This window comes from Mustela nigripes, chromosome 6, assembly GCF_022355385.1.
Source record: "Mustela nigripes isolate SB6536 chromosome 6, MUSNIG.SB6536, whole genome shotgun sequence".
Taxonomy (NCBI): Eukaryota; Metazoa; Chordata; class Mammalia; order Carnivora; family Mustelidae; genus Mustela; species Mustela nigripes.
Genome location: NC_081562.1, coordinates 10,417,307 through 10,444,621, shown reverse-complemented (window position 1 = coordinate 10,444,621; position 27,315 = coordinate 10,417,307). Strand labels below are relative to the sequence as shown.

The 27,315-nt window shown below is 58.9% G+C and overlaps 1 protein-coding gene across 5 annotated transcripts in view; it reads right to left on the bottom strand.

Annotated features, from left to right (window-relative positions):
* The window catches only part of ELFN2 (extracellular leucine rich repeat and fibronectin type III domain containing 2), a 50,722-nt gene that overhangs the window by 11,280 nt on the left and 12,127 nt on the right, over positions 1-27,315 (bottom strand). The window contains exon 1 of one of the 5 annotated variants that reach the window (XM_059402071.1): positions 111-553. The exons of the other annotated variants lie outside the window; for them this stretch is intronic. The gene's annotated coding sequence lies outside the window, so the exon portion shown is untranslated. Of the gene's footprint in view, positions 1-110; positions 554-27,315 lie in introns of those variants that run through there. 5 annotated transcript variants of the gene reach the window in all.

The following is a 27,315-nucleotide window of genomic DNA, read 5'->3' as shown; positions in this document are numbered from 1 at the left end:
CCCCCCCCCACCTAGTCCCTGACCCCCCCCACCTGGTCCCTGCTGGCCTCTTGAACTTGGCTCCAGCAAACCCCAGGCCCCGCTCAGCTGCAACCCCGGGCACTACTCACCAGTCTCCACTGGACCCGCTCTTTCACCAGTGCCTGCACACGCGCGGCTGCCTCTGCCTGCATGGCCTCCATTCATTCATTCAATAAACATTTATGGAGCACCTACTATGTACCAGGCACCGGCTAGGCCTGCCCTCCCAGCTCTGCCTCCTCCGCCTGCTTCTCCTCCAGGGCCCCAAGGGGTGACCAGTCCCTGCCTTCCAACACCCTCAGGGCAGTCCCAAGGCGGGGTGGCCCACGAGGAGCCCACCGGGAGAAAGAGAGGCTCCGGGGGCGCCGGGGGCAGCCCGCTGGGAGGCAGCCTGGCGGGGGAGGGATGGGCAGTCTAGCAAGGGGGACACAGAGTCCTGGCTCCCTCCCGGGCTGGGCCTAAGCACCTCTCACGTTAGCTCGTTTGCCCTCCGCACAACCTCAGTTATCATTCCCACTTTACAGAGGAGGAAACTGAGGTCTCACGACTCCTACACAGGGGCTTTGACCCTCCGTGGCACCAGGATCTGGGTCAAGAGATGCTGTGGGATCCTGTTTCATCTGGATAGTGCTTTCAAAACTTTTTTTTTTTTTTTAATTGAGTTGCCAATATTGAAAATTTCCGTGACTTCATTTCAAAAATCCCGGTTTCTCATGGAACAACCTGGAAGTTCTGGCTGCCCAGGATCTGCATCCCTGCACGGATAGAGCAAATGCCCATCCTCCCCCCCCTGCCTGTCTGGCTGCGCTGCCCTCTGGCCCTGGCGCACTGGAGCTTGGGAGACCAGCCAAAGAGGGAACCTCAGCATGGGAATAGTTAGAATCCCAGCCTTGAGGTGGGGGGATCCCACGAGCCTCCTGGTCTGGGGCCCAAGAGCACCTTTGTCCCTGCCTCCCTCTTCTGTGGCTCTGGGACGGACAGCAAACACCCACTAGCTCTAAGCAGGCCCACGGGGGGAGGGGGACCCCAAACTAGGGAAGCAACCATATACTCTCCCAGATCTGCTTGTCATCCTAGGGAACCAGCTCTCTAATGATGCTGCCTGGGTTCCTGGGGCAGGTTCAGGGTTCCTGCTGAGGTTTGAGGTTTACTCGCTCCAAACACAATTCCTACCCCATAAAACACTGCCAGCTAAGCCTGCTGTGCACACCAGGAGGCCAGAGGCCTCCGTTGCAGAAGCCACACCCCGCAGACAGCTTTAAGTTCACCCCCTCAAAAGTAGGGCCTGCAGCAAAGGGCCCTGGGATTTCTGGAATGGCCACTTGCTCCCACCCCTCTCCCCACAGACTTTGAGTTCCCCTAACTCTGCTCACCTGGGACACCTGCCCACCCTCCCACTGCCTGTTGCAGGACCAGCACCCAGGGCCTGTAGCCAGCCAAGGATGCAGCCCAGCCCAACCGTGAATCAGGCAGAGGCAAGGGGACCCTCTCTTGGCCCTGGGGTAGCTTCTCTGGAGCGGGTGAGGGAGCCCCCAGGGGCCTGCAGCTGTGGCCTCGGAGAACAAGGAAGCTCTGTCCATGCTGGAAAAGCCCCGGAAATGCGGGGCAGGGTTGGGGGGGGCACCCCATGACTGCCGGCTGCGTAGAAACCATGGCCCAGGGCGCGTGGCCACCAAGCCACCCTCCAACAGCATGGGTCTGTCATCTCGGGGGGGGGCGGTCCTCTGATGATAAGGCTGAGCCTCAAGAGTCCTATACCTAGGTACAGTTCCTTCGTCCTGAAACTCAAGGGCAAGCCAGGGATACCGGTGCCCCCTCCCGTTCTGCTGGAAGGGCGGGCCACGTCCAGCTCCGATCCTAGCTCTGCCACCGACCCCACAGCATGGCCCCCTGAGTCTTAGCCTCCTTTTCTGTACAATGAGACTAGAAGGGCACCACCTCGGAGGGCGGTGAGTGAACAGCTACGGAGCAGAGTCTGGCCCACAATAAGTGCTCAATAAACTCAGCTGCCCCTAGTATGGTCATGGCACCCTGGCTTTGTGGGAGGCGGGGGGCGGGGGTACCCAGCACACAGTAGGTCCTCACCACCCACTGCCCTATGGATGGCAGCCAAGAAGGGAGGAGGCCTGGCCCCCCAACAGTGTCTTCCTTTCAGTCTGAAGGGCAACACACCCCTCTTAACCTGCCCCTGTCCCCTCTCACAGGTCCGGCCCCCCAAAGGCCTGCACCCACCCCCGCCTTCTGCCTGCTCCCCAGCCTCGGTTTCTCTCCCATTGCCAAAGCACAAGGGCTGTTATAATTAACGGATTATCTCAGTGCGACAGCTGTGGTCCTTTGAAAATTGGGTTGAATAACAAGATCCTGGCGTATGGTAATTTCTTTTCATCTCCTGCTCCCCCTTTCTCTCTCCCTCACTTTAGCCTTGTTACGCATGCAAATGCTCTTCCCAAATATCTTCCTCCTCGGGCTGGCATGGCGAGGGGACCGACTAGGTTCTGCTTGCTGGCCAATGACTTGTGGGAACTGACCCTTCTGGGCCCCTCCCGTGGGTCTGGCACGGGGCAAAACGCCTGACACCTATGACTTGTGCCCTCCCCCTCCGGGGCAGGGCAGCCTAAAGTCCCTACATCTGGCTTCTCCTCCTACCTCCCCTGCCCTCCCCCTCCACAGGGGCCTCCCCTGAGGCCCAGGTCCTGGCCCTCAAACAACCTCCCAAAGCCTGCTCCCGCCCCCTACCCAGCATCTCGGCCCCTCCCGAGGCTTCTGTTATCCCTTAGGTGCTGACCAGGCCCAAACCCCCCTACCCCAGCTGCCTCCTGTCCCCTTCCACTGTCCGCCCACTGCCCACTCCTGCTTCTGCCCTGAGCCAGCCAGAAGCCCGCAGCTGCCCAGCCCCTCAACACCTGGAAAGCTGCTGTGTGCGCCCTCCCACTGCTCTGCCCTGGCTGCCTCAGCCTCCTTCCTTGCCCAAAATGAATTTCTCAATCAGCATCCTCACTGGTCTGTCTCCAATCTAATGGCCCCATCATTCAGCCATCACCCAGCAGAGGACGAGCCTCCTTAAAGGCTAAATCTGAGGGTAGCACTTCCGTCCTCCAAAGTCTACTGATCTGGTAAGATTCTAACAGCAGACCTGGAAAGCCAGCTCCTGGGGTCCTGCGGAGCGGGTGCCTGCTCTCTCCTCTCCTGCCCTCCTGCTTTCTCAGCCAAGTAAACCAGCCTGGTTAGGGTCCCTCCTGTGGGTTCCCGCAGCCCGTAGGGTTTTCTCCCATCACCACCAGACTCGGAACTGCTCTTTTTACCCCTGGGCTGAGTTCTTTGAGGGAGGGCCTGATTCCCCAGGAAGGCCCAGCACCAAGCCCCCAGGAGGTAATAAATATTTAGTAACGACTGAATGAAGGAGGCCTGCCCTCTCCCTTGATAGATAAGAACACCGAGGCTCAGAGTAATTAACAACTTGCTCAAGATCACACCATTTGTGCGAGACAAAAACCAGGATTTGAACCAGGTCTGGACTCCAACGCCAGCCTTTTCCATTTCCTAGAGAGGGCTGCAGGGGTCACCCTCTGCACAGATCTCTGGGAAACGGAACCTCCCTCTGGACAATAAGAGATGGGGCTCCCTGCTCAGGCCGTCACTTCCTTGAGTTTGACTGCCAGCTAGCCCCATGACTCCCAGGGCCTCAGCCTGCTCATCTGTAAAGTGGGAAGGAGCCCCCCTGCCTCACCCCATCTCAGGGGGTGACCGAGGGGGCAGAAACTCCGGTCTTGGAGAAAGTCCATCCGGCTAATAACATCTGGGGGTCTTCCCACCCTCACCTCAAACCCGACTGCGTTGCCCGTGGGAGGCACTCCTCAGAGCTTGGGGTTGGGTAGGGGTGGGGTTCCTAGGATGGGAGACATGACACAGGACAGAGACATTCCTCAGGGAGAGCCAGTGAGAGAAGCGCAGAGAGTCTGGGCAGCAGATCGTGACCCTGAGCGAGAGCTTCCCTCTTGGCCTCCACGTCCTCATCTGTGAACTGGGCCCATTAACGCCCACGTTACAAGGCTGCAAAGGGGACTAACCGTGCAAAGTGCCCAGCACGGGGCGGACACTGCCATGGCCACAAGGTGCAATGGAAATGTGATCGTGCAGTGTAACCCCGGGGGAAAGGAGAGGAGAGGGGGCAAGACAGAGCAGGACCATTCATTCCTGACTCTCTACCCTCAACAGCCCACAGAATAGAGCTCACACCCCAGCATGTCGCCCTTGGGCCCCTCCCCCAGCCAGCTCATACCCCATGACGTCCCTTCATAACCTGGGCAGCTGTTCCTGAGCCTGGGATGCCATTCCCGCCCTTTTCCACCCCCTGTAGCCCAGACCTCATGCCTCTTACTCCAAGAAGCCTTCAGATTTCCTCTGTGCGGGGAGAACAGTCGTCTCCCCGCTCTGCCCCCATCCCTTGATTCCATCCCCATGGAATCCGGGAAGGATCCTAGAGATCGTCTCACCCCACCTCACCTCCCTCCTGTTGTACAGATGGGTAAACTGAGGCACGGACGAGGGACAGCAGCTCTCCAGGGATACAGTTGAACCCAGGCATCTCTGCTGCTTCCAGCCCTGCATGCAGCTTCTCTCCTGGTGCCGAGCCGTTCAGCCCTTACCAGTCTTCTCCAAGCCCCACCGCCCCCAGCCCGGAGCTACCTGAGGACGGGACCCCATCTTCCTCTCTGCTCCCCAACCCCAGTGCCTAGCCTAAGGCCTGGCGCATAGTAGGCACTCAGTAAATGTCTGTTGAATTGAATTGCGCTCAGGGCGGCCAGTCGTCTCTGCTCTGTAAGAAAAGCATAGAGTTAGTGGAGCTGTCCCTGTGGCAACAGGGGTGGGAACCAAGCTGGTGGGGGCGAGGAGTCCGGCCTGCCCCCCGAGGACCCCAGGGGCCCTGAGAAGCAGAGCGGGGGATGAGAAAGTAAGTCCAAGTTGTGCCCCAACAGGCAGCATGGCCCTGGCCAAGTCAGGGCACCCCGGGGCCTCAGTGGCCTCAGCTGTCCAACGGAGAGGACACTCCAGTCCCCCATAGGCTCTGAGGACCGTCTGGGACAAGAACCAAAAGAGACGGGAGGAGTGTAAACACTGACTCCCAGCTCACAAGCGTCCAGCGCTCTGTGCCTGACACATGAAGCCGGATGAGACTTCTACCCAGTTCTACAGATGGAGAGACTGAGGCTCAGACAAGGGCGGCTTGTCCGAGGCCACGCGGCCCACGCTCTGGGGCCCATGTTGTGAACACAGGCTCTCTGCAGAGCTGGAGGGCAGTGGGGTAGAACCAGCCCCAAAGACCTTGAACCCACCAATAGGGGGCCCGAGCCCAGGCCCAGACCGGCAAAGATTCTCCAGGCAAAAGACCCAGCGTGAGCCCCAGAGCCGCGAAGGGCAAGATGAGAAGCCACGTTCTCCCCTTCCCATAGGGGCGAGCTCTGATTCCACAGCCCCCATGGGGTTCAAAGCCGTCCTCAGATGCAAAGGCTGCAAAGGCCTCTTTTGCACAAGGCCCTGGTGTTAATATAGATCGGGAGAGACTATAAATACCCAGCCAGGCCAAGCACGGCAGAGGACTGCACCGGGACCAGCCCAGTAGGGGCTCTAACCCCAGCCTTGCCCCACAGCCCTCCCCCCACCCTGGGACCTCAGTCTCCATAGGCTACACTCTGACCAGGACAGCTCGGGTTCTTTAACCCAACAGGCCACAGTTCTGTGGCCCAGCCAGGCCAGCGAGGCAGGGCAGGGGATGGGGGCGCCTTTCTGGGCCCAGAGCGGAGATGTGGGAAGGAAAAGAGGAGGCCACGAGACAGCCGCCCCCTGGATGCACCTGGGACACCCGGCCTAGAGCCCAGGAGCCCGAGGCAGGGGCCCAGACAGTAGCCACCCGTTCAGTCCTTCCCTCGATCCCTCCTGCAGCCATCTTGAGAGTACCTCCCGCTGGGAGCCAAGGACCCACAGCCAGGACAGAGCCTCGGGTGGGAGGCCTAGCGTGGAAGCCCGCAAGATAAATGAGCACGCCGCCCCTGCCCCTGCCCCTGCCCCTGCCCCTGCCCCTGCCCAGGCCTGCACAGGGACCATCCTCTGGTTCCCATGCCCCGTCCCAGCCGGCATCACGGGACACCGGTTTTACACCTGCCTTCTGCCTGGACCATGACCTTGTCAAGGACAGAGACGGGGAGGGCGGTCTCACTCACCCTGCAAACCCCGGGTCCAGCAGGGCACCCAGGAGGCGCTCCATCAATGTTCACAGGCTCACAGGATGACTAAGGGGCCATGGGGGCGCAGAAAGGGTACCCACGCGCAGGGCTGTGATGTGGCCCAGGGCAGGTAGAAAGGCGGGGAAGGGAGCTCACTGTGCCCAGCACAACTGTGCGCCAGGCCCGCACACTTGACACACAAGAGCCATGCTGTTATGCCTCCCTAGAAGGATGAGGAGACGGAGGCAGACAGAGGCTCAGTGATGTGTCCAAGGACCCAAGGCTACAAAGTAGCCCAGCACCCAGAGCCCCCCAGCACCCACGAGACAGGGCCGCTGCAGGCCGACTCCCAGGACAGCTGTTACAAACAATAAGAGACGTCATTTGCAGAGCCCAGGACCCCCCAGAGGCCTGATATCCAGGCGAGGGGTTAGTGTCCCATTTTCTCATCAACACGTCGAAACAGCCCCAAGAGGCAGACAGACCCTTACAAGCCAGGCAGAGACACTATGGCTCCAAGAGGTGGTGTGGGACCCTCCACCTCCGCCTCCTCCGAGATTCATGGTCAAAGGCTGCAGACCTGGGCCCAGGCCCGACTCTGTGCCGGCCGGCTGCTGAGCTGAGCAGGGACCAGCCAATCCCTGAACCTCAGCTTCCCCAAGACCCATCTCCTCTGCCCCACGCCACTGCTGCGTGGAGCCACGGGGTAGACCGAGGAAAGACGCTCCCCACCCCCTTACCAACTGTACAGTGCTGTCCATCATCAAGGGAATGAACTGTCTCTGTTATTCTCTCCTTGGCCTTTCTCAGCCAACTCTGCCCTCCTTTCTAAAAGGCTACGAGAGTTTGTGTCAGCTGGTTTGCACAGTACCCGTCCCTATGCTCAGGGCCCAGGGACCGGGTACTCTCTTTATGCCCCTCCTGCAGGAAACTGATTCTCAGAGAGGTGAAGTGACTTGCCCAAGATCACACAGTCAAACAGGAGTGCACTTAGCCATGACACGGGACATCTGCCCCGGAGCGTCTGTAAATTCAGCCCTGGTGGCCGCTCGAACCCTCCCTGGAGCATGAATGCCCACCTGCTCCCCAGTTTATCCGACTTGCCAGATGTATGCAATATTCATATCCCCATCAGCTCACACACCCCTCTCCAAAGCCCTGGGAGCCCTATTAATCATTCAGACACACCTGCATATTCATTAACTTCCGAATTAATACAGGGCCCCTTATTACTTCGGGCCTGCTGCCTGCATTAAAGACACTTCGACTTCATTCATTATTAAACTCCCCAGACAAATGATCACATCCCTCCTTCAGAGGGGGGCGGGGCCCAGGCCCCGAGCCAGCAGGTTTGCTCCCAGCGCCAGCTGCTGGGTGACCTTGAACCTGGCCCTCACCCTCTCTGGGCTATCTGCATGGTTACCTGGTAAAACCACGCAAAGGACAGTCTCTAAGCACTGCTAGGGCTCATCGAAGTTGGCCCCATCCCATCCTTCTGCAGACTCTTCTGCCGCTTGCCTGCACTTCTGTGCCTCTCTCTGGCTCCCACGATTCACAGAACTCTAGTCTCCACGAAACAGGAGCCTGTCCCCATGACAGTTTTCCTGGTCCTCCCCCACCAGTGGCCTCCCCTCCTGCCCCTCAAGGGTAAGGTCTGCCCCCGCACTGAGCTGGCTGGACAGGCCACGACCTGTCCCAGATCAGAGAGGCCGTGTCCCAGGTCTTGTGCTAAGTCCTGCATCATCCCAGCCATTTTCGAACAATTTCCACTTTACAGATGGGAACACTGAGGCCAGTGGGGCCACGGCCAGCTCTCTGGGAAATGCTGGCGCCGGCTGCAAACCTGGGTCTTTCTCACTTGGAGTCCTGGACTCCTCACCATTGTACCTGCCCCCTGAAGGTGTGATGCTTGGCCACCACTCGCGCCGGCTCGGCTCTCCCCTGCCTGGTTCCTCTGCCCGCCGACCCCTGCCCCTTGGAGTGGTGGGCAACATGGACCAAAGCCCCCATTCCCCGGCAGGTGCCCTGATCTATCTCCATCACACCTGGCGCTGGGCAGAGCCGGGGATGAAGCAGCGAGTATGTCACCGCTGGCTCCGTACTGCCTTCCACCTCCCTGCCATGGGCGCCTCCTTGCAGGGCTGCTTCCTACACACCCTGGGGCCCGAGGCTTCGCTCCCTGACCCGCCAGCTGTGTGACGGTGGGCCCATTACCAAACTTCTCTGGGCTCAGCCCCATCATCTGAATCACACTTGACTCTGCCCTCTGCCTTGTCCATCCTTCACCTCCAATCCATCCCGACATCTGTCCAGGCCGCACATCTGTACATCCGAGCCACTGATGGCTCTTACTCAGACCACAACCACCTCCCAGGGTTTCAAGCGTGCCCCAAGCTCCTCCCCACCCCTCTGCTCAGCTGCCAGAGAGCCTCTCGAAATGCCATCTATCATGGACCCGTAGAGAGACCCTCTCTTAAAACACTTCCAGAAGCTTCCATGGTTCCCAGACTGAAGCCATAAATCCTCCTGAAGGTCAAAGCAGCTGTGGGCTGAACTGCCCACGGCAGACCCTCCCTCCAGCTTTCCTCCAAGGCGGCTCTCCCCTCTCCCACAGTGACTCTCTCTCCATTCTTGTCTGTGGCAGGTGTCCGTCCCCTCTCCACCCCCCCGCACCCCCAGCACCACTGGGGCCACCGGCAAACACAGTGTGCTCGCCACTGGGGCTCCAGCCCCACGCGGGTCAGCACAGTGATCCTGGGGCCTGAACAAACACCTCGGTCAAGTCAAGACAGCAAACCTACAGGGCTGTGGTCAGGGCCAACAGGGAGCCTGGTAGACCACAGAGGAGACCTCACCGCTCTCGGTCTGTGTGCACACACAGCTCCCCACCTCCCAGGATGAGAGGATAAAGCACCTCAGACCCCTTCCTCAAATGAGGAAACTGAGGCTCAGAAAGACAAAGTGGCCCCCAAGGTCACTGCTGAGAAGTGGCCCTCACCACATGCCAGACCCCCATAGGCCTTTTACACAAATGAACTGTCAACCCTCTCCCCAGCCCGGTGGGACAGGCCCTGTTAACTATACCCATTTGAGAGATGAGAAAACTGAGGCCCAAAGCAGTGATGCCGCTTGCCCAAGGGCACAGAGCAAGGAAGGAGAAGAGTCTGAGACCAAGCCGTGGCCATAGAGTCCTTCTGCCCCTCCAGCTTGGCTCAAATCCTCCCAGGCCCTCCTCGGCCAGAGGCGCTCAGGGTGGGAGGCATCCCAGCTCCAGCCCGGCTCCCTGGTGGCAAGGCCTTGAGCCAGACCCTCCCTGTCGGGCCCCGATTTCTTCACCTAGAAGGGGGTGGACAAGATGCACAGAGCAGAAGGACATTATCCACGCGCCTGTGGGCCTAGAGCTCCCCAGGCGCTGGGTCAGCAAACTGGTCTCCCTTCTGCAGGGGTAGGAGACCCGGGGTGGGACATGGTAGGGAGTTCACTCAGGGTCCGGGGACAAGCAGGGTGCAAAGCCCTGCCTGTCGTCCTGGAGCAGACCGCAGAGCCAACAGGCGGCCCGAAGAGAGGCCAAGGAGACAGTTGGCTGCTCCCCAGATGCCGAGGCTGCTTATTAACTGGGAGGGCTTGGCGCTCGGAGGACCTGCGGCCACCCATGGAGGCTGGGGATCCCTGCAGGGCGCTGCACTCTGCCAGCGAGACGGTCCACATCTACTGAGCGCCTACTGTTTACCTGGCCCGGGATTCCGGCCACATTATGATGGAGAAAGAAAGATGAGCGAGAAACTCATGCACCAGTGGAGACTCAGGCAAACGGAAACCCAACACACATACACACACACACACACACACACATACACACAGGAGATTACTGCTTCTAAGGAAACCCTCCTCCCAATTATTCTGTAAAATAAATAACCAGCCTCTAATTTCTCATATTAAAAAACAAAAACAAAAACAAAAACCTCAGTTGTTACAGATTGGAGCTGTAGAGGGAGGTAACAGCCCCAGCCTTCTGGATGTCTTCTCTCCACACTCCCAGTGAACTCCGTGAACACACTTGGGTCCAGGACCAAAGCCACTGTGCGTGGGGACCACCCGCCTCCCCCAGTGAAACTCACTCCTTCCACTTTTTGACCCTCTGGGGGACTTCACAGACAGTCAGAGCTGGAAGCTCCCTTAGCCCGTCCAGGCCCCAGGCATACAACACAGAAGGAGACTGAGGCCTCTCCTTCTGGGGGGGTCCCCTCCTGTCCCACCCACCAAAACACGACTGCTCCTCCAGGCTGTGTCCCCGATCTAACCACAGCTGCTCTCTCTTACCCGTGCCTTCAGATGCCCCAGACCTGCCAGGCCAGGTCAGCTTCTGGAACAAGCCCACGCCTGCCCACACGTCTCTTCCTGGTCAAGGTCACCACCACCCACCAGCTTGCTCCGGACACAGACCCTGGCACTATCCTCAACTGCCTCTCCCCACCGCCCTGGTAGATGATCTGCCACTTCTGTCCTCAAAATGTCCCACATTTGTCCTTTGCTCCCCACCTCACCAGGACTGTCCAGCTGCCCACGTGGCCTTCTCCAGCCCCTCCGTAGAGCAGCCCGAAAGAGTCTTCCAGAGAGCAATGCTGAGGCTGCCTCTCCTGCTCACAGTCTTTCTGGGGCTCCCTGAAGGCCCGGGCTAAAGTCCAAGCTCTTTGCTGATGTGAGATGCTTCTGTAAGAGGTGCTGTACGTTCCCCACCTCCTGCTCCAGACTCAGCCCCCCTCACATCCTCCGCCCACCCCACCCCACACTGGCACTGGCACCCCCTTCTCCCTGCACTCGCCCCCACACTGTGAACCCCAACCGTCTCTAGCTCGGGCATTGCCTCCTCCAGGAAGTCTGCCCTGAACCCTAGGTCTGGCTTCACCATTCCACAGCAACCCTGTGTTCTACCAGCACCAAGTAGCGTCCCCCTAAACGGTCACCATCTCCCTTTCAGAGGGCCAAGACAGCACCATGTCCCCTCTGTGTCCTCACTGCCAGCAGGCGGACTGATGCAGAAGAGGTGCCTGGGGTGTGGGACTGAAAAAGCAAAAGAAGCAAAAAAAGCAAAAGACCCCCAGAGCACCCCCAAGAGGTGCATCACTCCCAGTTGGTCTCTGTCCCCACCCCCCACCTCCCCACTTGCTGAGGCATGCTCATTTTTACTACTGCTGACAAGATAGCCTCCCAGCCCCTTACCACTGTTGTTATGACCATTAGGGCCTCTACCAACCCTGCAGCTCCCATGTCCACCCTGGTCTCTGCCCACTCAAGGCAACGTGGTCAAGCAGGTACAGAGAAGCTGGGAAAGGAGCCCTACCAGGGCCTGACAGAACAGAGCTTACAGGGCCCATGGGGCCCCCATTAACAGATGAGAAAGCTAAGGCTCTGAGAAAGAGCAGCTGACCTGAATTCTCCCACCTGGTGGGACCAGCCAGAGGCTGACTCCTGCCCCCCGTGCCCTCGTGCTGGACCCAAGAGCTTTCAACACGGAAGGAGCAGAGAGAATGTTCACGGAGCCCGCTGGGCTGGGCATCTTTGGAGGCCGCAGCCATGGAGGATGGTACATGCCAAGTCTGGGGGTCCCTTGCTCTGTACCCCTCCCAGCTGCATGGCCTAGGGCAGACTGAACCCTCCTCGGAGCCCATTCCTCACCTGTCCCTGTATTTCAAAGCTGCCCTGCAGGCGTGTGGCGTTCAATCACATTGTCATGACCACAGCCAACAAACTAGTTCACCATGGAGCGTCCCGGAAGCCCGGCAGATTCGCTCACCCAATCCTCACAAAGACTCCATTAGAGGTGGGTTCGGACAGTCTCCCCATTTTGCAGACAACAAAACGGAGGTGCTGGGTCCAAAGACGCCGCCCAAAGCCAAGCAGCTGGAAGCGAGGAGCCAGGCGCACAGTGCTGGGGACAGAAAGCGTCGCTAGGGGTGGGTGTTCGCTAATGATGTTAATTCCTTCCTGGCTCAGACCTTCCCTTTCATCCTTCAAAGGCTCCCCGAATCCATGGGCCCCCTCTCCCGCCTCCTCCGTGCAGCCACCTGCTGCGTCTTCTTCCCCTCCACAGAGCAGAACTCTCTCGACCTCTACAGCCTCCCCTTCCACTGAGCCTGCCCAGGGCTCTCCACCGCCCTCCCTCCTCGCCTTTGTCTCTGGCTCGTGAAAGTCCCCCAGGCAGGCGCAGTCTCCTAACGGCCCACCCAGACTACCCTGCCTCCGCCCACCCTCTGCCCAGCTGCCCAAGGAAACTTCCGGAGGCACAGCAGGCTTGTGGGTCACTGCCCTGCTCAGAAGCCTCTGATCGCCTCCCTGGTCCTGACTGCGGCATTCAAGACCTCTCGTGATCTGTCTTGGCCATGTCTCCGCAAATCTGCCCTCCAACACCACCCTGTAACCCGGACGCCCATCAGAACAAACCACTCCCGGCAGCATGGCAACAAACCACACACACAGGTGCCCACACGTACACTGGGCCTCCCTGGCTCCTCTCTTGAACCTTCCTGCAGCCTTGATCCCACTACCAGCCTCTCACCCGACCCCAGAGCAGCACTGCCCAGAAGTCCCCTCCCCAGCGCCTCAGCTTTTCCCACTCTGTGTTCCATCCTGGGACACATCATCCACACCCGATTTCCAGGCGCCCAGCATGCTCCCCAGTGCAGGACTCACTACCCAGACTCCTTCTCCTGGCCCGAAAGAAACTCCCAAGCCTTGCCTCCTCCCCAGTCTCCCAAATCCTCCTTCCCAAACCCCAGACCCAAGCACATGAGCTTCTCCCCGTCCTCTGAACTCAAGGAGTCTTTTCACACCTCTTGGCCTTTCCCCTTGAAATTCCCACAACCCCTTCTGCTCTGCCCCCACCTCATGAATGCTACTTTTTGTGCAGAATTCAGAGCCACCTCCTACAGGAAGCCCTCCAGTCTGCTGGGGCATCACTCACCCTAGTGGGCCTTTCCCCTTGGCTGTACGGTCCCTGATGGCAGGAACCATTCTCGTTGACCCCCAGACCCTCAGTGCCTTGCACAATGCTTGGTTCATACTAGATGCTTGAGAACTATCTGCCGAATTAATGCACTTCCCTCTTGTACCTTCCCGGAGCTCCCGGAGGCAGAGGGGACAAGTTCATGAGCCAACAAGGACTCGTGCGAATCTGCCCTCTCTCCACACCTGCGCCAGGCTCCAGCTGCACACCTGAGCTACCGCAGGGGGCGGCACCTTCCTCCCAGACACCCACCTCACCTGGCTGCGGGCTCCCAACAGGCCAGAATAAAACACACAGCCTTCCCAACTTCGTTCCTCGCCTTTCTGCTCACTCCCCAGGGCCCACCTGGTCCCCCAAGGTGCTGATCTCCCCCTATTCTGCAACCTCGACGTCCCTCCAGGAAGCCCCCCAAGTGGAACAACTCCATTCAGAGAAGATGACCCCCCCATCCCACCAGTCCTCAGGCCCCTTAGCTCTCCTTCCCCACACCCCTGTCCCTAGCTCCAGGCTGACTGCAAATTCTAACCAGAGACAGACTCCCACAGCGTGTAGACAACCACCTTCATGGCCACAGGCCCAGGGACAACAGCAGGGACAGCCACTGTGTCTTCAGGGCCCCTCAGCCTCCTGGATAGACCAGGGCTGGGTTGATAGGGCTGGAAGATGGGTAGTCCTGAGGTCTTAAGGCTTCCTAGCAAGTGTCTAGCAACAACCCCCTACCCGAGAAGCTCAGCCCACCAGAACCAGAAGAGGCTGTAAGCCTCTGAGCTGTCACCCATTAGACAAGATGACAGACTCGGGCCTACAGAGATGCAGTGACCCCCCACAGCCTCCCCAGCTTCCTCCTAGCCCCGTTGTACCTGCCTATCGAGGGCAGCCTCTAAGTCCCTGGAGGGCAGAATCCCATCGGATTCCCCCGCCAAGACCCCTACTAACTGGCCCAGAGCAGGAGTTCAGAAGTTCCCATGAACGAACAAATGAATGGGCGCTGGATTCAAATCCCCCCCCCCTTCCACCCACTCCACCTGTAACTCACCCTGTCTTCTTCACAAGGGGACCAAAAAGTAGAGATCAAATAAGGACATTAGCCCAAAAGTGCCTTTAAAACCATACATCGGAGTGCCCTGGTGGCTCAGTCACTTGAGTGTCCGACTCTGGACTTGGACTCGGGTCGTAATCTCAGGGTCATGAGATCGAACCCCAAATCAGGCTCCGCACTCAGCAGGAAGGCGGCTGGAGATTCTCTCTCCCGCTCTGCCTTTCCCCTTGCCTCTCAAATAAATAAATAAATCTAAAAGAAACACACACACACATAAATCATGACACACCTGGAAGGGACTTCTAATTCCAAACGCATGAAAACCAAGGCCGAGATGCTAGATTTCCTTCTTGTTCATTGAATGCCATCTCTCGTGCCCTGGGGCGGGCACGAGGCATCCAGAGGGATCAGAACAGACGCTGTGCTGCCCTGAGGAAGCTCACAGCTGGAAAGGAGTAGTAATTACAGGAGACCAGTAATTGCAGGGGGGACGTGGGAGAGCCTGAGACTGCCAAGGCCAGGTAGGGGTGTCCAGTCAGGCCTCCTGCAGGAAGGACCATCTAGCTCTCAGGGCCATTAGAAACAAAGGGCCCCCAAGGAGCCAGGTCAATGAGCAAATAGGCCATGCCACCCCACAAGCCGATGTCATCTCAGATGAGTTGTGTCACAAGCAGGACACAATCCCAGGAGGTGTGTGTTGCCACCATCCCCATTTTACAGATGAGGACATCGAGGCTGGGGGAGCTCAAGCAACATGCCTCAGGCCTCAGAGCTCTTGGGCAGCAAAACGGGTGGTCTCTGGGCCTTCTGAGGCCCCCACCATGGAGGCGGGGAACAGGGTCTAGAACATTCAGCCTCTGACCTAAGGGCCAAGCTGCACTGCCAGCAGCCGGGTGAGCCGTTCTCAGACACAGCAAGGCCAGTCCCAGCGGCCGCAGGCCAGGACAAGCACACAGTGGGCCGTCAGCAGATGGCCACAGCTGGATCCGAAGAAATCCCCGCACACAGCCCAAACAAACCTTCCAGACATGGGCACCGCCTCGTGCCGGGGAGGGGCGCAGCTGCTGGGAAGCATGAGGTTTCCTGGTAACTACACGCGGCCCAGGCGGCCCTCCCCTTTAATGCATGCCAACGAAGGGCATAAATTTCTGCTTACTTAACTTCACAAATGCGAACAAGCTCATAAAAAATAAGTTATTCCTCCTCAGCGCCACAACACCCTTCGGCTGCTTAATTTTGTCTCTCCCCTCTCCCCCAGCCTCCTCTTGTAAGGGAAGCAAAAGCTGCAGGTCTGGGAGTTCCCACCCCCAAGTGGGTCTGCCCTTCCTCCCCTCCACCCTCTGGGCTAGAAGGAGACACCTCCACAGAGGAATCTGAAGGCCCCGGGGCGACCCTGCTCCAGCCCCCACAGCTGTGTGACCTGGGGTACTGGCTGAACCTCTCTGATACCACTGCCTCATCCACGGAGTCCGCTGGAATCACAGCTACACCCTGCCTGCCTCGGGCCGGTGTGAGGATCAAACAAGATAATCCCAGTAAAGTGCTTAGTTCGCTCCTGGCACCGAACAAGCCCTCAATAAATGTTAGCCCTTGTTATTATGTAAAGGAGAGCTAAATACCCCCCAGTTAATCCATTTGTCGAGTGTGCCTTCTGGGGCAAGCTGGCAGCTCCAAACACCGCCCACAGATCAGTTTTGTTGGCCCGATCACCGGTGAGAAAAACCCGAGCTTGCTGCAGTAGCAGAGCCCGAGCGCCCATGTTGACCACAGGCCCCGCCATGCCCTATTGCCTCACTCGGACCGGATTCGAACCTTTAAGTGATCTGATCCCCATAGGCCCCTGAGTTTGCCACCCCTGGTTGAAGCCCCTCCGAATCTTTTCCAACAGGTGAGTTCACTGAACACATCGTTAGGCCAGAGGACAGATGGGGAAACAGGCTCACAGAGAGCCAACGACGGGCCCACAGTCCCTGGGGGAGAGGCTATGGGGTCAGACACGTGTCCCAGTCCCACTGTGCCAGCTCGAGAGACTCCTCCCTGTCACACAGAGGAGGAAATGGCCTATCAGCCTGGGGGCAGGAGAGACAGGCTTGGCCTCAGTGAGCTCAGTGTGTTAGAGACCAGGTGGGCGGCAAAGTAGGAGGAAGGGCCTGCCCTGAGCCTCACCCCAACCTGGCAATGGGTGTGCCAAGCCAGGGCGGCACCCCAATGAGCCAAGAATGACTGTGGTCATTCGGTCATTCTTCCTCTCACATCAGTCTCAGATGGCCCCTCGAGGCCCCTCCCCAGTCAGTTCCAGCCATTGTGCATTCCTACGGAACCAGGCATGGCTCCCAGCTTTGCAGGTCCTGCCCCTGCAGAGCCCAGCATCAGAGGCTCCAAGGGAGGGGGACGGGGCTAGAGCTGGCCCATGCCCCTCAGGGCCCCTCCATACCCTCTCCCTTGAGGGCACCTCCAGGAAAGACCTCGGCCAGAAATTGCAGCCCGTCCATCCACACCAGCCCCTCTTCCGATGTCTCAAAGAATAAAAAGCCACAGCCCCAACCTGCTTCAGCCAGAATTACCACCAGCTACACCCCCGTGAGCCCCCATCTCACAGAAGTGGAAACTGAGGCCCAAGCAGGAGCAAGGATGGATTCCCTATGGTTCTACAAAGGGAAACCGGCCTTGCAAGACCTGTCTTGTGCGACCCTCCAGCCAGCACCAGCCGGGAAGATCCAGAGAACAGGGGCCCAGACTTACGCCAGAGACGCCAGCCCGCTGCCCCAAGTGCCCTCTCCAGGCCTCGACTTCCCCATCTGCAATAGGGCTGACTCCCACACAGTGAGCCATTCTGGGAGGGAAGTCGGTGGGGAGGGTCCTCCTCACCGGTCAGCATGGTCATTCCTGCGTGTGCCTCAACTTCCCCAAAGGGCGGTGGGGCTTCTGTGCCCTCTGTCTTCCCCAGAGCCCCTCTCCCTGGGCACCCCTGCATCCAGCAGTGGTACAAGGAACAATCTAGTAGTTACCAGGGACCAGACACCATGCTGAGAGCTAGCTGGGTGCTGTTCCTGCCTGTTTTTCAGACACGGAAGCAGAAGCACAGAGAAGCTAAGTCATTTGCCCAAGGCAACTTGGGAAGAAAGAGCCGGTGGACTCATGGGCAGACCAAGGAGCAAGGATGGAGAACCCAAACCTGGTTATGGGTGCACAGGTGAGGCAGAGGATAAGAGGAACACGGTGGGGATGGAGGAGGACAGAGTCCTGAGAGGCCGCCCCGTCACTACCGTGGACGACAGAGGTTGGCTGCTCCTAACAGCTCCCTCGGTGGCATACGTCAGAGGGATCTCAAGTCCAGGCCACAGTCACTCGGTCATTCTTCCTCTCGCACCAGTCTCAGATGGCCCCTCAAAGCACCTCCCCAGTCAGGTCCGGCCGTTGTCTGTTCCTACAGAACCACGCATGGCTCCCAGCTTTGCAGGTCCTGCCCAAGCTCCCACCAAGCCAAGCGTGACCTACTGCAAACTGGAACCCAGCTCTTGGACAGTCCCTCCCACCCACCACCTCCTGATTTTCAGAAGAGTCCCCAGGGTACCCCCAGCTGCGGAAGGGGGAGAGGGGCAGGGCCATGAAAGGTGGGGGCGGGGCCTGACAGGTGGGTGGGCTGCCCCCCCACCCCAGGAGGTAAGGCTGGATCCTGGGTCTGGTTGCCTTGGCAACCTGACTAATTAATTCCGATCGGCACTCCATCTGTGCCTTGGCTGGATGGGCGGTTTGGGCTCGCGGGTGTTTGTTTTGAAGCGAAGGGGTGATTAATGGGAGGGGCTGGGAGGCTGCGGTGGGGGGCTGGAGAGAGCCTGACGCCCCGGCCCCATGCGCACACTAGTATCCCCACCCCGCAAAGGAAGAGGCAGACTTGGTCCCCAGAGACCATCCCAGACCTCCTTCTCCCAAGGGGGGGTGGCTCATCCCAGCCCAAACACCGCCTGGCACAGACAACAGACGGCAGCGCCGGCGGTGTGCGAACACCAGGGCGCACACACACATGCACACACCGAGAACACGGGCTCCATAGTGAGGAGCCTTGGGATCCGACTCCAGCTTCCTGAGCCTCAGCTTCTCCATCTGCAAAATAGGCAATACCACTCCCTTCAAAAGGCTCTTAGAATCAAAGGGACAACCCCAGCGCACCTGCAGACCTCGTTATCCCGGGGTCGGGGAAGGGTTTGTGGAGGGAGATCCTGGTGATGGAAACACCTATCAGGACCCAGAGGGTGACAGTCTGAGGAACTGGAATGAGGCCAGGAGGACTGGCTCATGGCCTGTGAGAGGAGAGGGTCCCTCCAGGCAGGAGCGCTAAGGCCGGCCAAGTCCCTGCAGGTCTCAGAAGCCAGGATAAGGTTTCTGGATCTTGGCTCAAGGAGAGTGGGGAGCCAGGGAAACGCTAGGGAGTCCTGCCAAGGGAAGAGCGCAGAAGGAACTGGAGGGACAGGAGCAGAGACAGCAGCCTTTGTGGAGCTGCCATGAGGGTGGAAGGGTGACCAGAGGACCTGAGAGCAGGTCTCAGCGACACACCAGTCACCTTCAGGATGAGGACAAGAGGCTGAACGTGGTGTTCAGGAATGACCCCCAGGGTCCAGGTGGGCAGCTGAAAGACGGCAGTGCCCACCCCAGAACAGAGAGCCTCAGAGAAGGAGCCACGGAGTCAGGACGCTGGATTAGAGCAGTCCGGGATGGAACGAGCTGAGTTTTAGGGATGCCCTCCAGAGGCAGGGCACTGTGGAGGCTGGAGACCTGGGCACCCCACCCCTCACCCCGTACACAGCTGCTGAGAGGAGCCAGGGACATACAGCGCCACCCCCAAGAGCAGAGAATGAAGATCAGGACGGGAACCTCACTCCCCAGCGACAGGCCTGTCTCCCACATGGCGGCACTTGGAGCCAGAACTCCGGGGTTCTAATCTGGGCCCCTATACCTCACCAGCTGTGAGATCCTGGGCAAGCCTCAACTTCCTCATCCCTAAAATGGACATAAAAGCAATGCCTATCCCACAGGTTGCTATGAGGAGGGCTTTCCCCTGCATCCCCCAGTGGTGTGGGATCTCAAGGAACCTGCTCCTTCTGAGAGGGGGACAGGATACTAACCATTTTGAGCACCTACCAACAGCCAGGCCCCGCCACAGGTGTCACAGACCTAGGGTGGTGATCAAGGAGAATGGTCCGGGGCCGAACCCCGGGTCCCTGCTTACTAACTATGGGACCAGGAGTGCCCCTCCCCTCCACTTCAACCTCAGCTTCTGCGAATGTGAAACGGGTGGGTATCTGCCCGTGGTGCGTGGGATTGTTGTGAGCGTGAAAGATGAAAACACATGAGTACGTGTCACCTGCCTGGCACACAGGAAGCACTAACTAAATCCTCATTACAGTCTTTGCTAACGTTCCTCCCAATAACCCAAGACAGCGAACGCAGTGATCCCAGTATAACAAATGAGAACGGCAAAGGCCTCACTTACCCTGGCATCCAGGACCCAGACTGGCCACCTTCTGATCACAGGCTCCTCCCTCCCTGGCCCAAATGCCCGGGACAAGGCCACGTGAGATTGCCTGGGTCGGAACCCTGCCCTAGCTGCTCCGAGCTGTGTGACCTTGGACAAGTCACCTCACCTCTCTGAGCCTTAAGTTCCTGACCTAAAAAATACAGGGTCCTATCCTTGCACAACTGAGTGAGGAGGACTCAACAAGGAGATACACAAAAGGTGTTCAGCCCAGGGAATGCATACAGCAGGCGCTCGACAAAGGACAACGATTATGATTACTGATCGGATAGTAAGACTTGAAGGAAAGAAAGATGGCCCACAAGCACTCCAGTGGGGTCCTGGGAGTGATGCCCTGCCCCCAGCCAAGCAAGCATATCCCCAGAGGGCTGCAACCTGGGGGTCCACACCAGGTGCAAATCCCACCCCGGCATTCCTCCACCAGCCCCACCGCAGGACCCCAACCGGGCCCCTGTCCACCCCCACCCATCACCCCCACCACCTCCACTATTGAGCACCCAGCCACATGGGCACCCACCCAGCCCCGTGACAAGCCCACAGCCCCTCCCTTCCCCCCACTCCGCATCTGCTCAATTAGGGAAACTGGGGAGTGAGGGAAACAAAGACTTAATTTCTGAGCTAATCAGCCTGCCTCATGCTAATTACCATCCTCCTGGGCATTAGGGCAGGCTTCCTCGGGGAGGCAGGGGAGGCTGGTCCCCAGGAATGACACCCCCTTTCCCCCCAAGCCGGAGACAGCCCAGAAATGGCAGAGGGGGGGAATCAGGATGCTCGGGCAGGGATTTCAGTGTGCCACTTGGTGTGTGGCCAAAAGGAGGGGACACAGCAGGGGACATGCCTGGGGCAGTGTCCCTTGGGCAGGTCCAACCCTCCCAGAACCCCCTTGCGGGATTCCTGCCCCATCCTGGGGGCAGCCACAGACGGCGGAGGCCCCAGAACAGGCGTCCCATTAGGTGTCCAGCCCACGGCCTTGGCAGAGAGATGGACAGATGGATACTTTTAAGCTAGAAAATTGAGCAATGATCAGAGTGAAGCTTTTGGACCGAGGCATAGAGCAAGCGCACTGAGCATGTGTCTATGTGCGCAGGTGTGTGCATGTCCACTTGTACGTGTGTGTGTGCACGTGCTACACGCATCCATGAGTGCAGAGAGCAAGAAGGTTTGGGATCGGAAGCCAGGACGTCTGGGCTCCACTCCCCCGCTCTCCTCTGGATAAGTCCCCGCCCCTCTGAAATTCAGCCTTTATGGTGGGAGAGCAGGAAGGGCTCATTGCTAGGTTCCCTTGATCAACCAATGTGTACTGAGCGCCTACTGTATGCACACCAGGCTCCTGGCTGGGCAAGGTTTCTGCTCCCCTGCTTTCCACTGTCCAGTGTCCCATGTTCCAATCAACACAGCGTGGGATGGACAGAAGCCAACACAGCAAGGCACTGACCCCATGGAGACAGGCCAGGGCAACCAGGACGGGCTACCAAAAGCAGGGTCTCTCCCTATATTTCTTAGACAAGGTCCTGCCCAGCAATGAAACTTCAGATAACTGGAACTCCCTGCGGGCCCCGGAGCAAACCCCTTCCCCTGCCTGGGCCTCAGTTTCCCCATCTGCAACAATGAGGGAGCAGAGGCTGTATCCCAGCCCCCCCAAAGCAAGGATTCTAGGTCTCCCCATCATGGCTGCGTGTATGTGGGGGACACCAGGGGTGGCGGTATGCCCCAACATACATGCACACACAGCTGACTGTCCCAGCGCTGGGTCCAGAAGCACAACAGACACACCAGAGGGAGAGATGTGCCCAGTGATGAGGGGAGGCTGTCTGTGTGCCCCCCTGGAGGCTCCCAGTCAAGGCTCCTAAGTCTGCACGCTCAACTCTGCTGGCACAGGCCACCCCTGAAACCGCCTCCCTCTCCCCTTGTCACGGAGCCCTCATAGCTGGCCACCACGTCCTGAGTCCCTGCCACATAGCTGGGGTCCCCTAGGCCTCACCACACGGAATTCCCACCACAGCCCTGCCAGGTAAGTACCATGACCCTGTTTCACCAAGGGGGGAACTGAGACTCAGCCAGGTCAAGTGACTTGCTCGGTGAGTGACGAGCTGGACACTCGAGTCCCACGGGATCCCAAGCTGCCATACCTACCGTGGTCCAGGACCACCTTCCTGGACCTCCCTCAAGGCTCAGACCAGGGCTCTAGGCTGGCCCAGACCCTGAAGGAGCATTGCTCCCTGCAGACCCTCAAGGGCTCCCACAGCAAGGTGCTTGGGGGCAGAGGCCCTGGGAGTCAGATAGCCCAGGTTCAAAATCCCAGTCTCACCACTGACTCACTCTGGGACCACAGGCAGGATCCTGAACCTCTCTGCCCCCTCAGTTTCTCCATCTGTAAAATGGGGATCATGACATTTTGTTGGATTGTTGTGAGGACTGAATTTCTGTAAAGCTCTTTGAACAGTGCCTGGCTTGTGGGAAGCATTCTTTGGGCCTTGTTAAATCAAAAGAATAAATGAGTCCCTTGAGCTCTAAGGACAGCCAGAGAATTGGGTCGCCCAGAGGGCAAGGGGTACAGCTGAGATTCAAACCGTAGGTCTAGGACTCCCCGGTCCAATACTCACTCCCTATAGCACCAAGGTAGCTCCAGCTCTGCTAAGAGAATGAAGACGTCCCAGGACTGACCCTGGCTCGGGCCCCAGGAGGTAGGCAGAGGCTGTATGGAGACAGAGGTCAGAACACAGGCTGGGAACCAGCCCCTGTGCCAACTTCTCTGCCTGACTCCCAGCTCCAGAAAGCCAGGGCCACCCAGGGGCCCCGGGCAGCCAGGTGCCAAAGCAGCTTCCCTCGGTGCCAAGGGCCGGAGGCCGGGGGTCCTGGGCCACAGCAGTCAGGGGATGGCAAGGGGTACTACGGCCTTCCAGCAGCTGCCACAGCATCCCCAATCCCTAGCATTCTGCCCCAGGGACAGCCAAGGTCCCACAGAGCCCCACCAGCAGGAATCACACCCAGAACAGGAGTCCTCTCTGAAGCCCTCAGCCAAGAGTAGACCCAGATGTCCACAGGCACCCTCAGAAGCTGATCCCCACCCACGAGCCCACCCACATCACCGAGCGCCCACCCAGGTCAAGGGTGTGAGAATCTGAAATCATGCCGTGTTGGTGAAAGTGGAAATTGTGCAACCAACCCAGCCCCCCAACAGGGAAATGGCCGTGTAAGGGGGACCTCGGCCAAGGCAGAGCCAGACAGACCCCCTCTGGGTCCCCGAGAGCAGAGGTGCAGAGTGTGGAGTCGGGGGCGCGGGAAGGGGGAGAGGCTGCGAGGCGAATCCCAAGGAGGTAAGGACAGATGGCACACATGTGTTTGCAGGGGGCCTGGAATCACAGGGAAGGACCCCACCAGGCCCCAGCTCGTCGCTCAGAGAGCACGCGTCCATTCCTTAGTTAGGAAGCAGGCATCTACACTCACATGTTCCCCTTTACACATACACATTACAACACCCAACGAACACACAAGAATCACCCCGTGTGCATGTGCGCACATCCAAACAGCCAGCCAGCCATCTTCCTCGCATGGCCCGAGGAAGGGACACCACAGCTGCCACAGAGATGGGCAGAGTGGAGAGACAAAAGACCTAGAGAAGACGGGGAGACACAGATGGAGTAAGAGACAAGCAGCAGAGCCAAGAAAGCTCCGCTCGGGCCCAGGGGGGATGCGATCCGATCCGAAGCGGCCCAGGGGCCCCAGGAGGGGACAGTTCTGAGTCTTCCTGGGTTCCACCCTCAGCCCGGCCACTCACCGCCCAGTGACCCTGGGCCAGTGCCTCTCTGGGTGTCAGGATGCCCAGGAGGACAGGGCAGGGGATGGAGACCCTGTGCACTCTGACCCTCCAGTACTCCAGGGTCCCAGTCCCCCGCCGAGGCCCGGCTCCCACCTCTCCTCAGGCCCCTCACGGTCTGCAGGCTGCCCCCCAACCCCGCCACAGGCCTGGGGGGGGGGTCTCTAGGGACAGCCCTGTTCCTCCTCCCTGGAGCTCCCCCTGAATCCAAAATCCAGAACAGAGAGTCCGGGTCAGCTGCAGTCTTAGCCAAGCCAGGAAGCCCCTCCCCCACTGCAGCCACCAGGGCCAGCAGGATCAGAGAGGGGAGGAGCAGGGCAGTGACCACGCATCACGCGTGCCTGTAGGGGAGCAGATGATGCTGCCGGCCTGCTTTGTCCCACTTAATCCTCATGAAGAACCTTGATCCCATTCTGTAGATGGGGAAACTGAGGTTCGGAGATGGCCTGCCCAGAACCACGCAGCCAGCAAGAGGACGAAGAAGGAGCTGGCAGGGAGCGCAGGCCGCCTACTCCAAAACCCAGCAGCAACTGTCCACATCTTGTCCGGCAGGTACTGGGGAGAGTGGGAGGGGCCAGGCGGACACCCCCGCATTTCCTAAACTGGCATCCCAGGCCTCGGGACACCATGCACCACAGCCCAGCCCCAACAGCCTGAGAGGGGGCGGCTGGGAGGGCCGCTGAAGCCCTGCTCCCCTGCGCCTGCCACCGGGAACCCCGACAACAGACAGAGCGAGCATGTACCGAGCACCCACTGTATGCCAGGAGCCGGCCCCAAGCACTCTAGAGTATCAGTCCTCGGAGGTGGGTACTATTTTAATTCCCACTTTGCAGAGGCCTGGCAACTTGTTAGGGTAGAACAGGGAATGGAACCCAGGCCTGGGCCCACAGGCTTGAGCAGTGTGTCACCCCATCTCACAGACCCAGGACTTTCCTGCTCTGACCTACCTACCCCAAGCCGACCCTCCAGGATGTCAGACAGAGGCAAGAAGGGCCTCCTTCCTCCAGTCCCTGCTCAGCTCAAGGGCTCCCAAGCCACCATCATATGGGGTACCTGCCCTCCTCTGCCGAGCCTTCTATGGCCCGTCTCTTCCCAGGATGCTCGGGATCCTCAGCCAGCTCCCACCTTTATCCTTAAAGCAAAGCCCTGAGCAGGGAGGGGAAGGTCTGTGTCTCCCCATAAACCTCAGATGATATCCTCGGGAAGAGGAGCTGGGTCTCGGCCTGAGGCCCAGAGACGGTGTCAGATGAGCCAGGGTCACACAGCAAGTCAGAGACAGGAAGGAGAGCTATGGCCCTTGGCTCCCTGTCACAGCTCAGCACAGAGTCTCCCTCCCTCCTGTGTTTGTAAACCTTGAAGCTAGGTTGGCTGAGCTGTGACCCAGTGCAGAGGCAAAGGGGGGGGGGGGTAATGGATTTTTAGCAACTTCTAGAATGCCTCAGGCCTCACCAACCATGCAGTCCCCAGCAGTCCTATGGCCTGCTCTGTGTAAACAGTCCTCACGCAACCCTGTGTAATTCCAGCCCCTGCAGGAGCCCAGCGCTGTCTGCAGGCAATGTCCCCATTTCACAGATGAGTAAACAGAGAGACTCAGGTGCACAGGACCACTCAGGATCGGGATGGAACCCACTGTGTCTTGCTTCCAACCACAGAACCTGCCTGCCTGGAGCCCCTGCCCTAAATCTAACCCCTTCCCAATCCTTAGGCATTGCCTCTTCCAGGAAGTCTTCCCGGAACTCGGGGAGCCCCCACTCAAAGGAATTGTGCTTTCCTTCTACACTAAGGAAGCAGATTGAGCCTCTGCCCTCAGACTAGGGCTCCTGGGAGACAGGGGACTCCCTGAAGTCAGGGCTATGACTCCCCAGACAAGGATCCTAATGGCCGTCTTCCCCCACTCCCAATCCCCCGCTGGAAGACCAGGGACTTCCTGAGGCCAGGGCCACCACGCTCCCCTTCCTTCAAACTAGGAAGTAATGGGGGTGAGACTCCCCCTGCCCCCCTCCTGCACCCCCATGCACACAGCCCCCCACCCAGAATATAACACTCTGCCCCAATGGTACAAGCAGGACCCCTCCTCCTATCCCTCTCCCTCCTGGCAGTCCTCAAGGCCTGGCTCGTACCAGGCAGCCTACTCCCCTCCCCCGGGCCCTGTCCATGAATCCTACCTCTGTTGGGCACCACAGACCCCCCTTTCTCCTCCCCAAACAAATGGGGTCTTGAGTGAACCACTGGGATTGCACACAAGGCTAGATCTATTCCCTGGGCTAATGTCGCTGCCAGCAGGGGGCCGGGGGGGGGGCAGACAAGGGGTGGGGGGCATGGGGGAGCAGGCTGTCCATGCCACAGTCTTTCTTGAGGTCCAGCCTCCGAAATCAGGTCTGGTGGGGCTGGGATCAACAGCTCACTCCCTGGGTCACCTCAGAGTGGACCAGACCCAGACTCCTCCAAGGTGCCTTCCCTCCCAACAGGGCAGGCAGGAGCCTCTGGGCCCAGGTCCAAATTCCTGCTCTGTGCCCCATGGAGAACTTCCCCAAACCTGAGGCAGGTCATCTGTAAAATGGGCCTAACTAGACCTACTCTGCCTGTGCTGCTGGGACTACGAATGCGGACACAGACAGCAATGTCCCCAGCACGAACTAAGAGCCCCAAGAAAACCAGTTTCCTTCTTTCTTCTATTTTTCTCTTTTAGGTGGGGGGAAGACAGGCAGGGTGAGAGCCCAGGCTGGCAGGGCAGAAAATGGCCTTTTCCAAGCAGTATAAACCTCCCTATTCAGAAGTCAGAAGCTCAGTTCCCTCAGGAAGGAGCGACGGAGCCTCCCAGGACTGGGGTAATTCAGGGGAGGCTGCTGGTCTTCCCTGGGGAGAGGGCCTTGGAGTCAAGCTTGCAAATCCAAAGCTCCAAGTCCACCGCCTCCCAGAAGCCCATCTAGATAAGATATCATTTCCATTTTACAAACAAGTAAACTGAGACACAGAGTGGGTAAGTAATTTGTCTAAGGGCACACAGCGGCTGAACTGATGACTCAGGCTGCTACCAAAACCTCTTCCTTATGGCAGGCAGGAGCTGTCCCCGCTTTGGAGCCTTTCTGCGGTGTTGCCTCTGTGGTCAGAGTGGAGTCCGAACTCTCCAGTTTGATAGGCCAGGCCCCCAGCAAGGCGATGTAGTGGAGCAGAAAAAGCACCTGACCCAGAGTCAGCGCGCAATTGGGGTTCCGAGGCCAACTCGGCCACCAACTCCCCGCTGTGTCTCTGGGGCCAGTTGGCCTGGCCTCCCCAGGCTCAAGGGCCTTGTGGCTAAGATGCGAATGACAAGACTGGCAGCCCAGGGCCCCCGGCAGGGCTACCCATCCACGCTGTCATCATGTATTGACTGAACACCTACTATGTGCCAGACCCCATTCAAGGTGCTTGGGATAGAGGGAGGAACCAGACCGAGAACGATCCGGCCCTCAAGAGCTGACACTGTGCTGGCGAAAGGGTGGATAATAAAAAAAGCAAAAAACAAAAAGAGCAATTGGTTGTGTTAGGGGCTACCAAGAGAGAGAAGAAGCCCGGGGCCACAAACAGAGCACTTAGGACGGAGCTCCCTGGGGAGGCGACATGGAACAGGGACAGGGGGCCGGGGGGCAGCACGGGACAAGCTCAGGGAGCAGGTGGGAGCCCAGTGAGGGCCAGCAACTC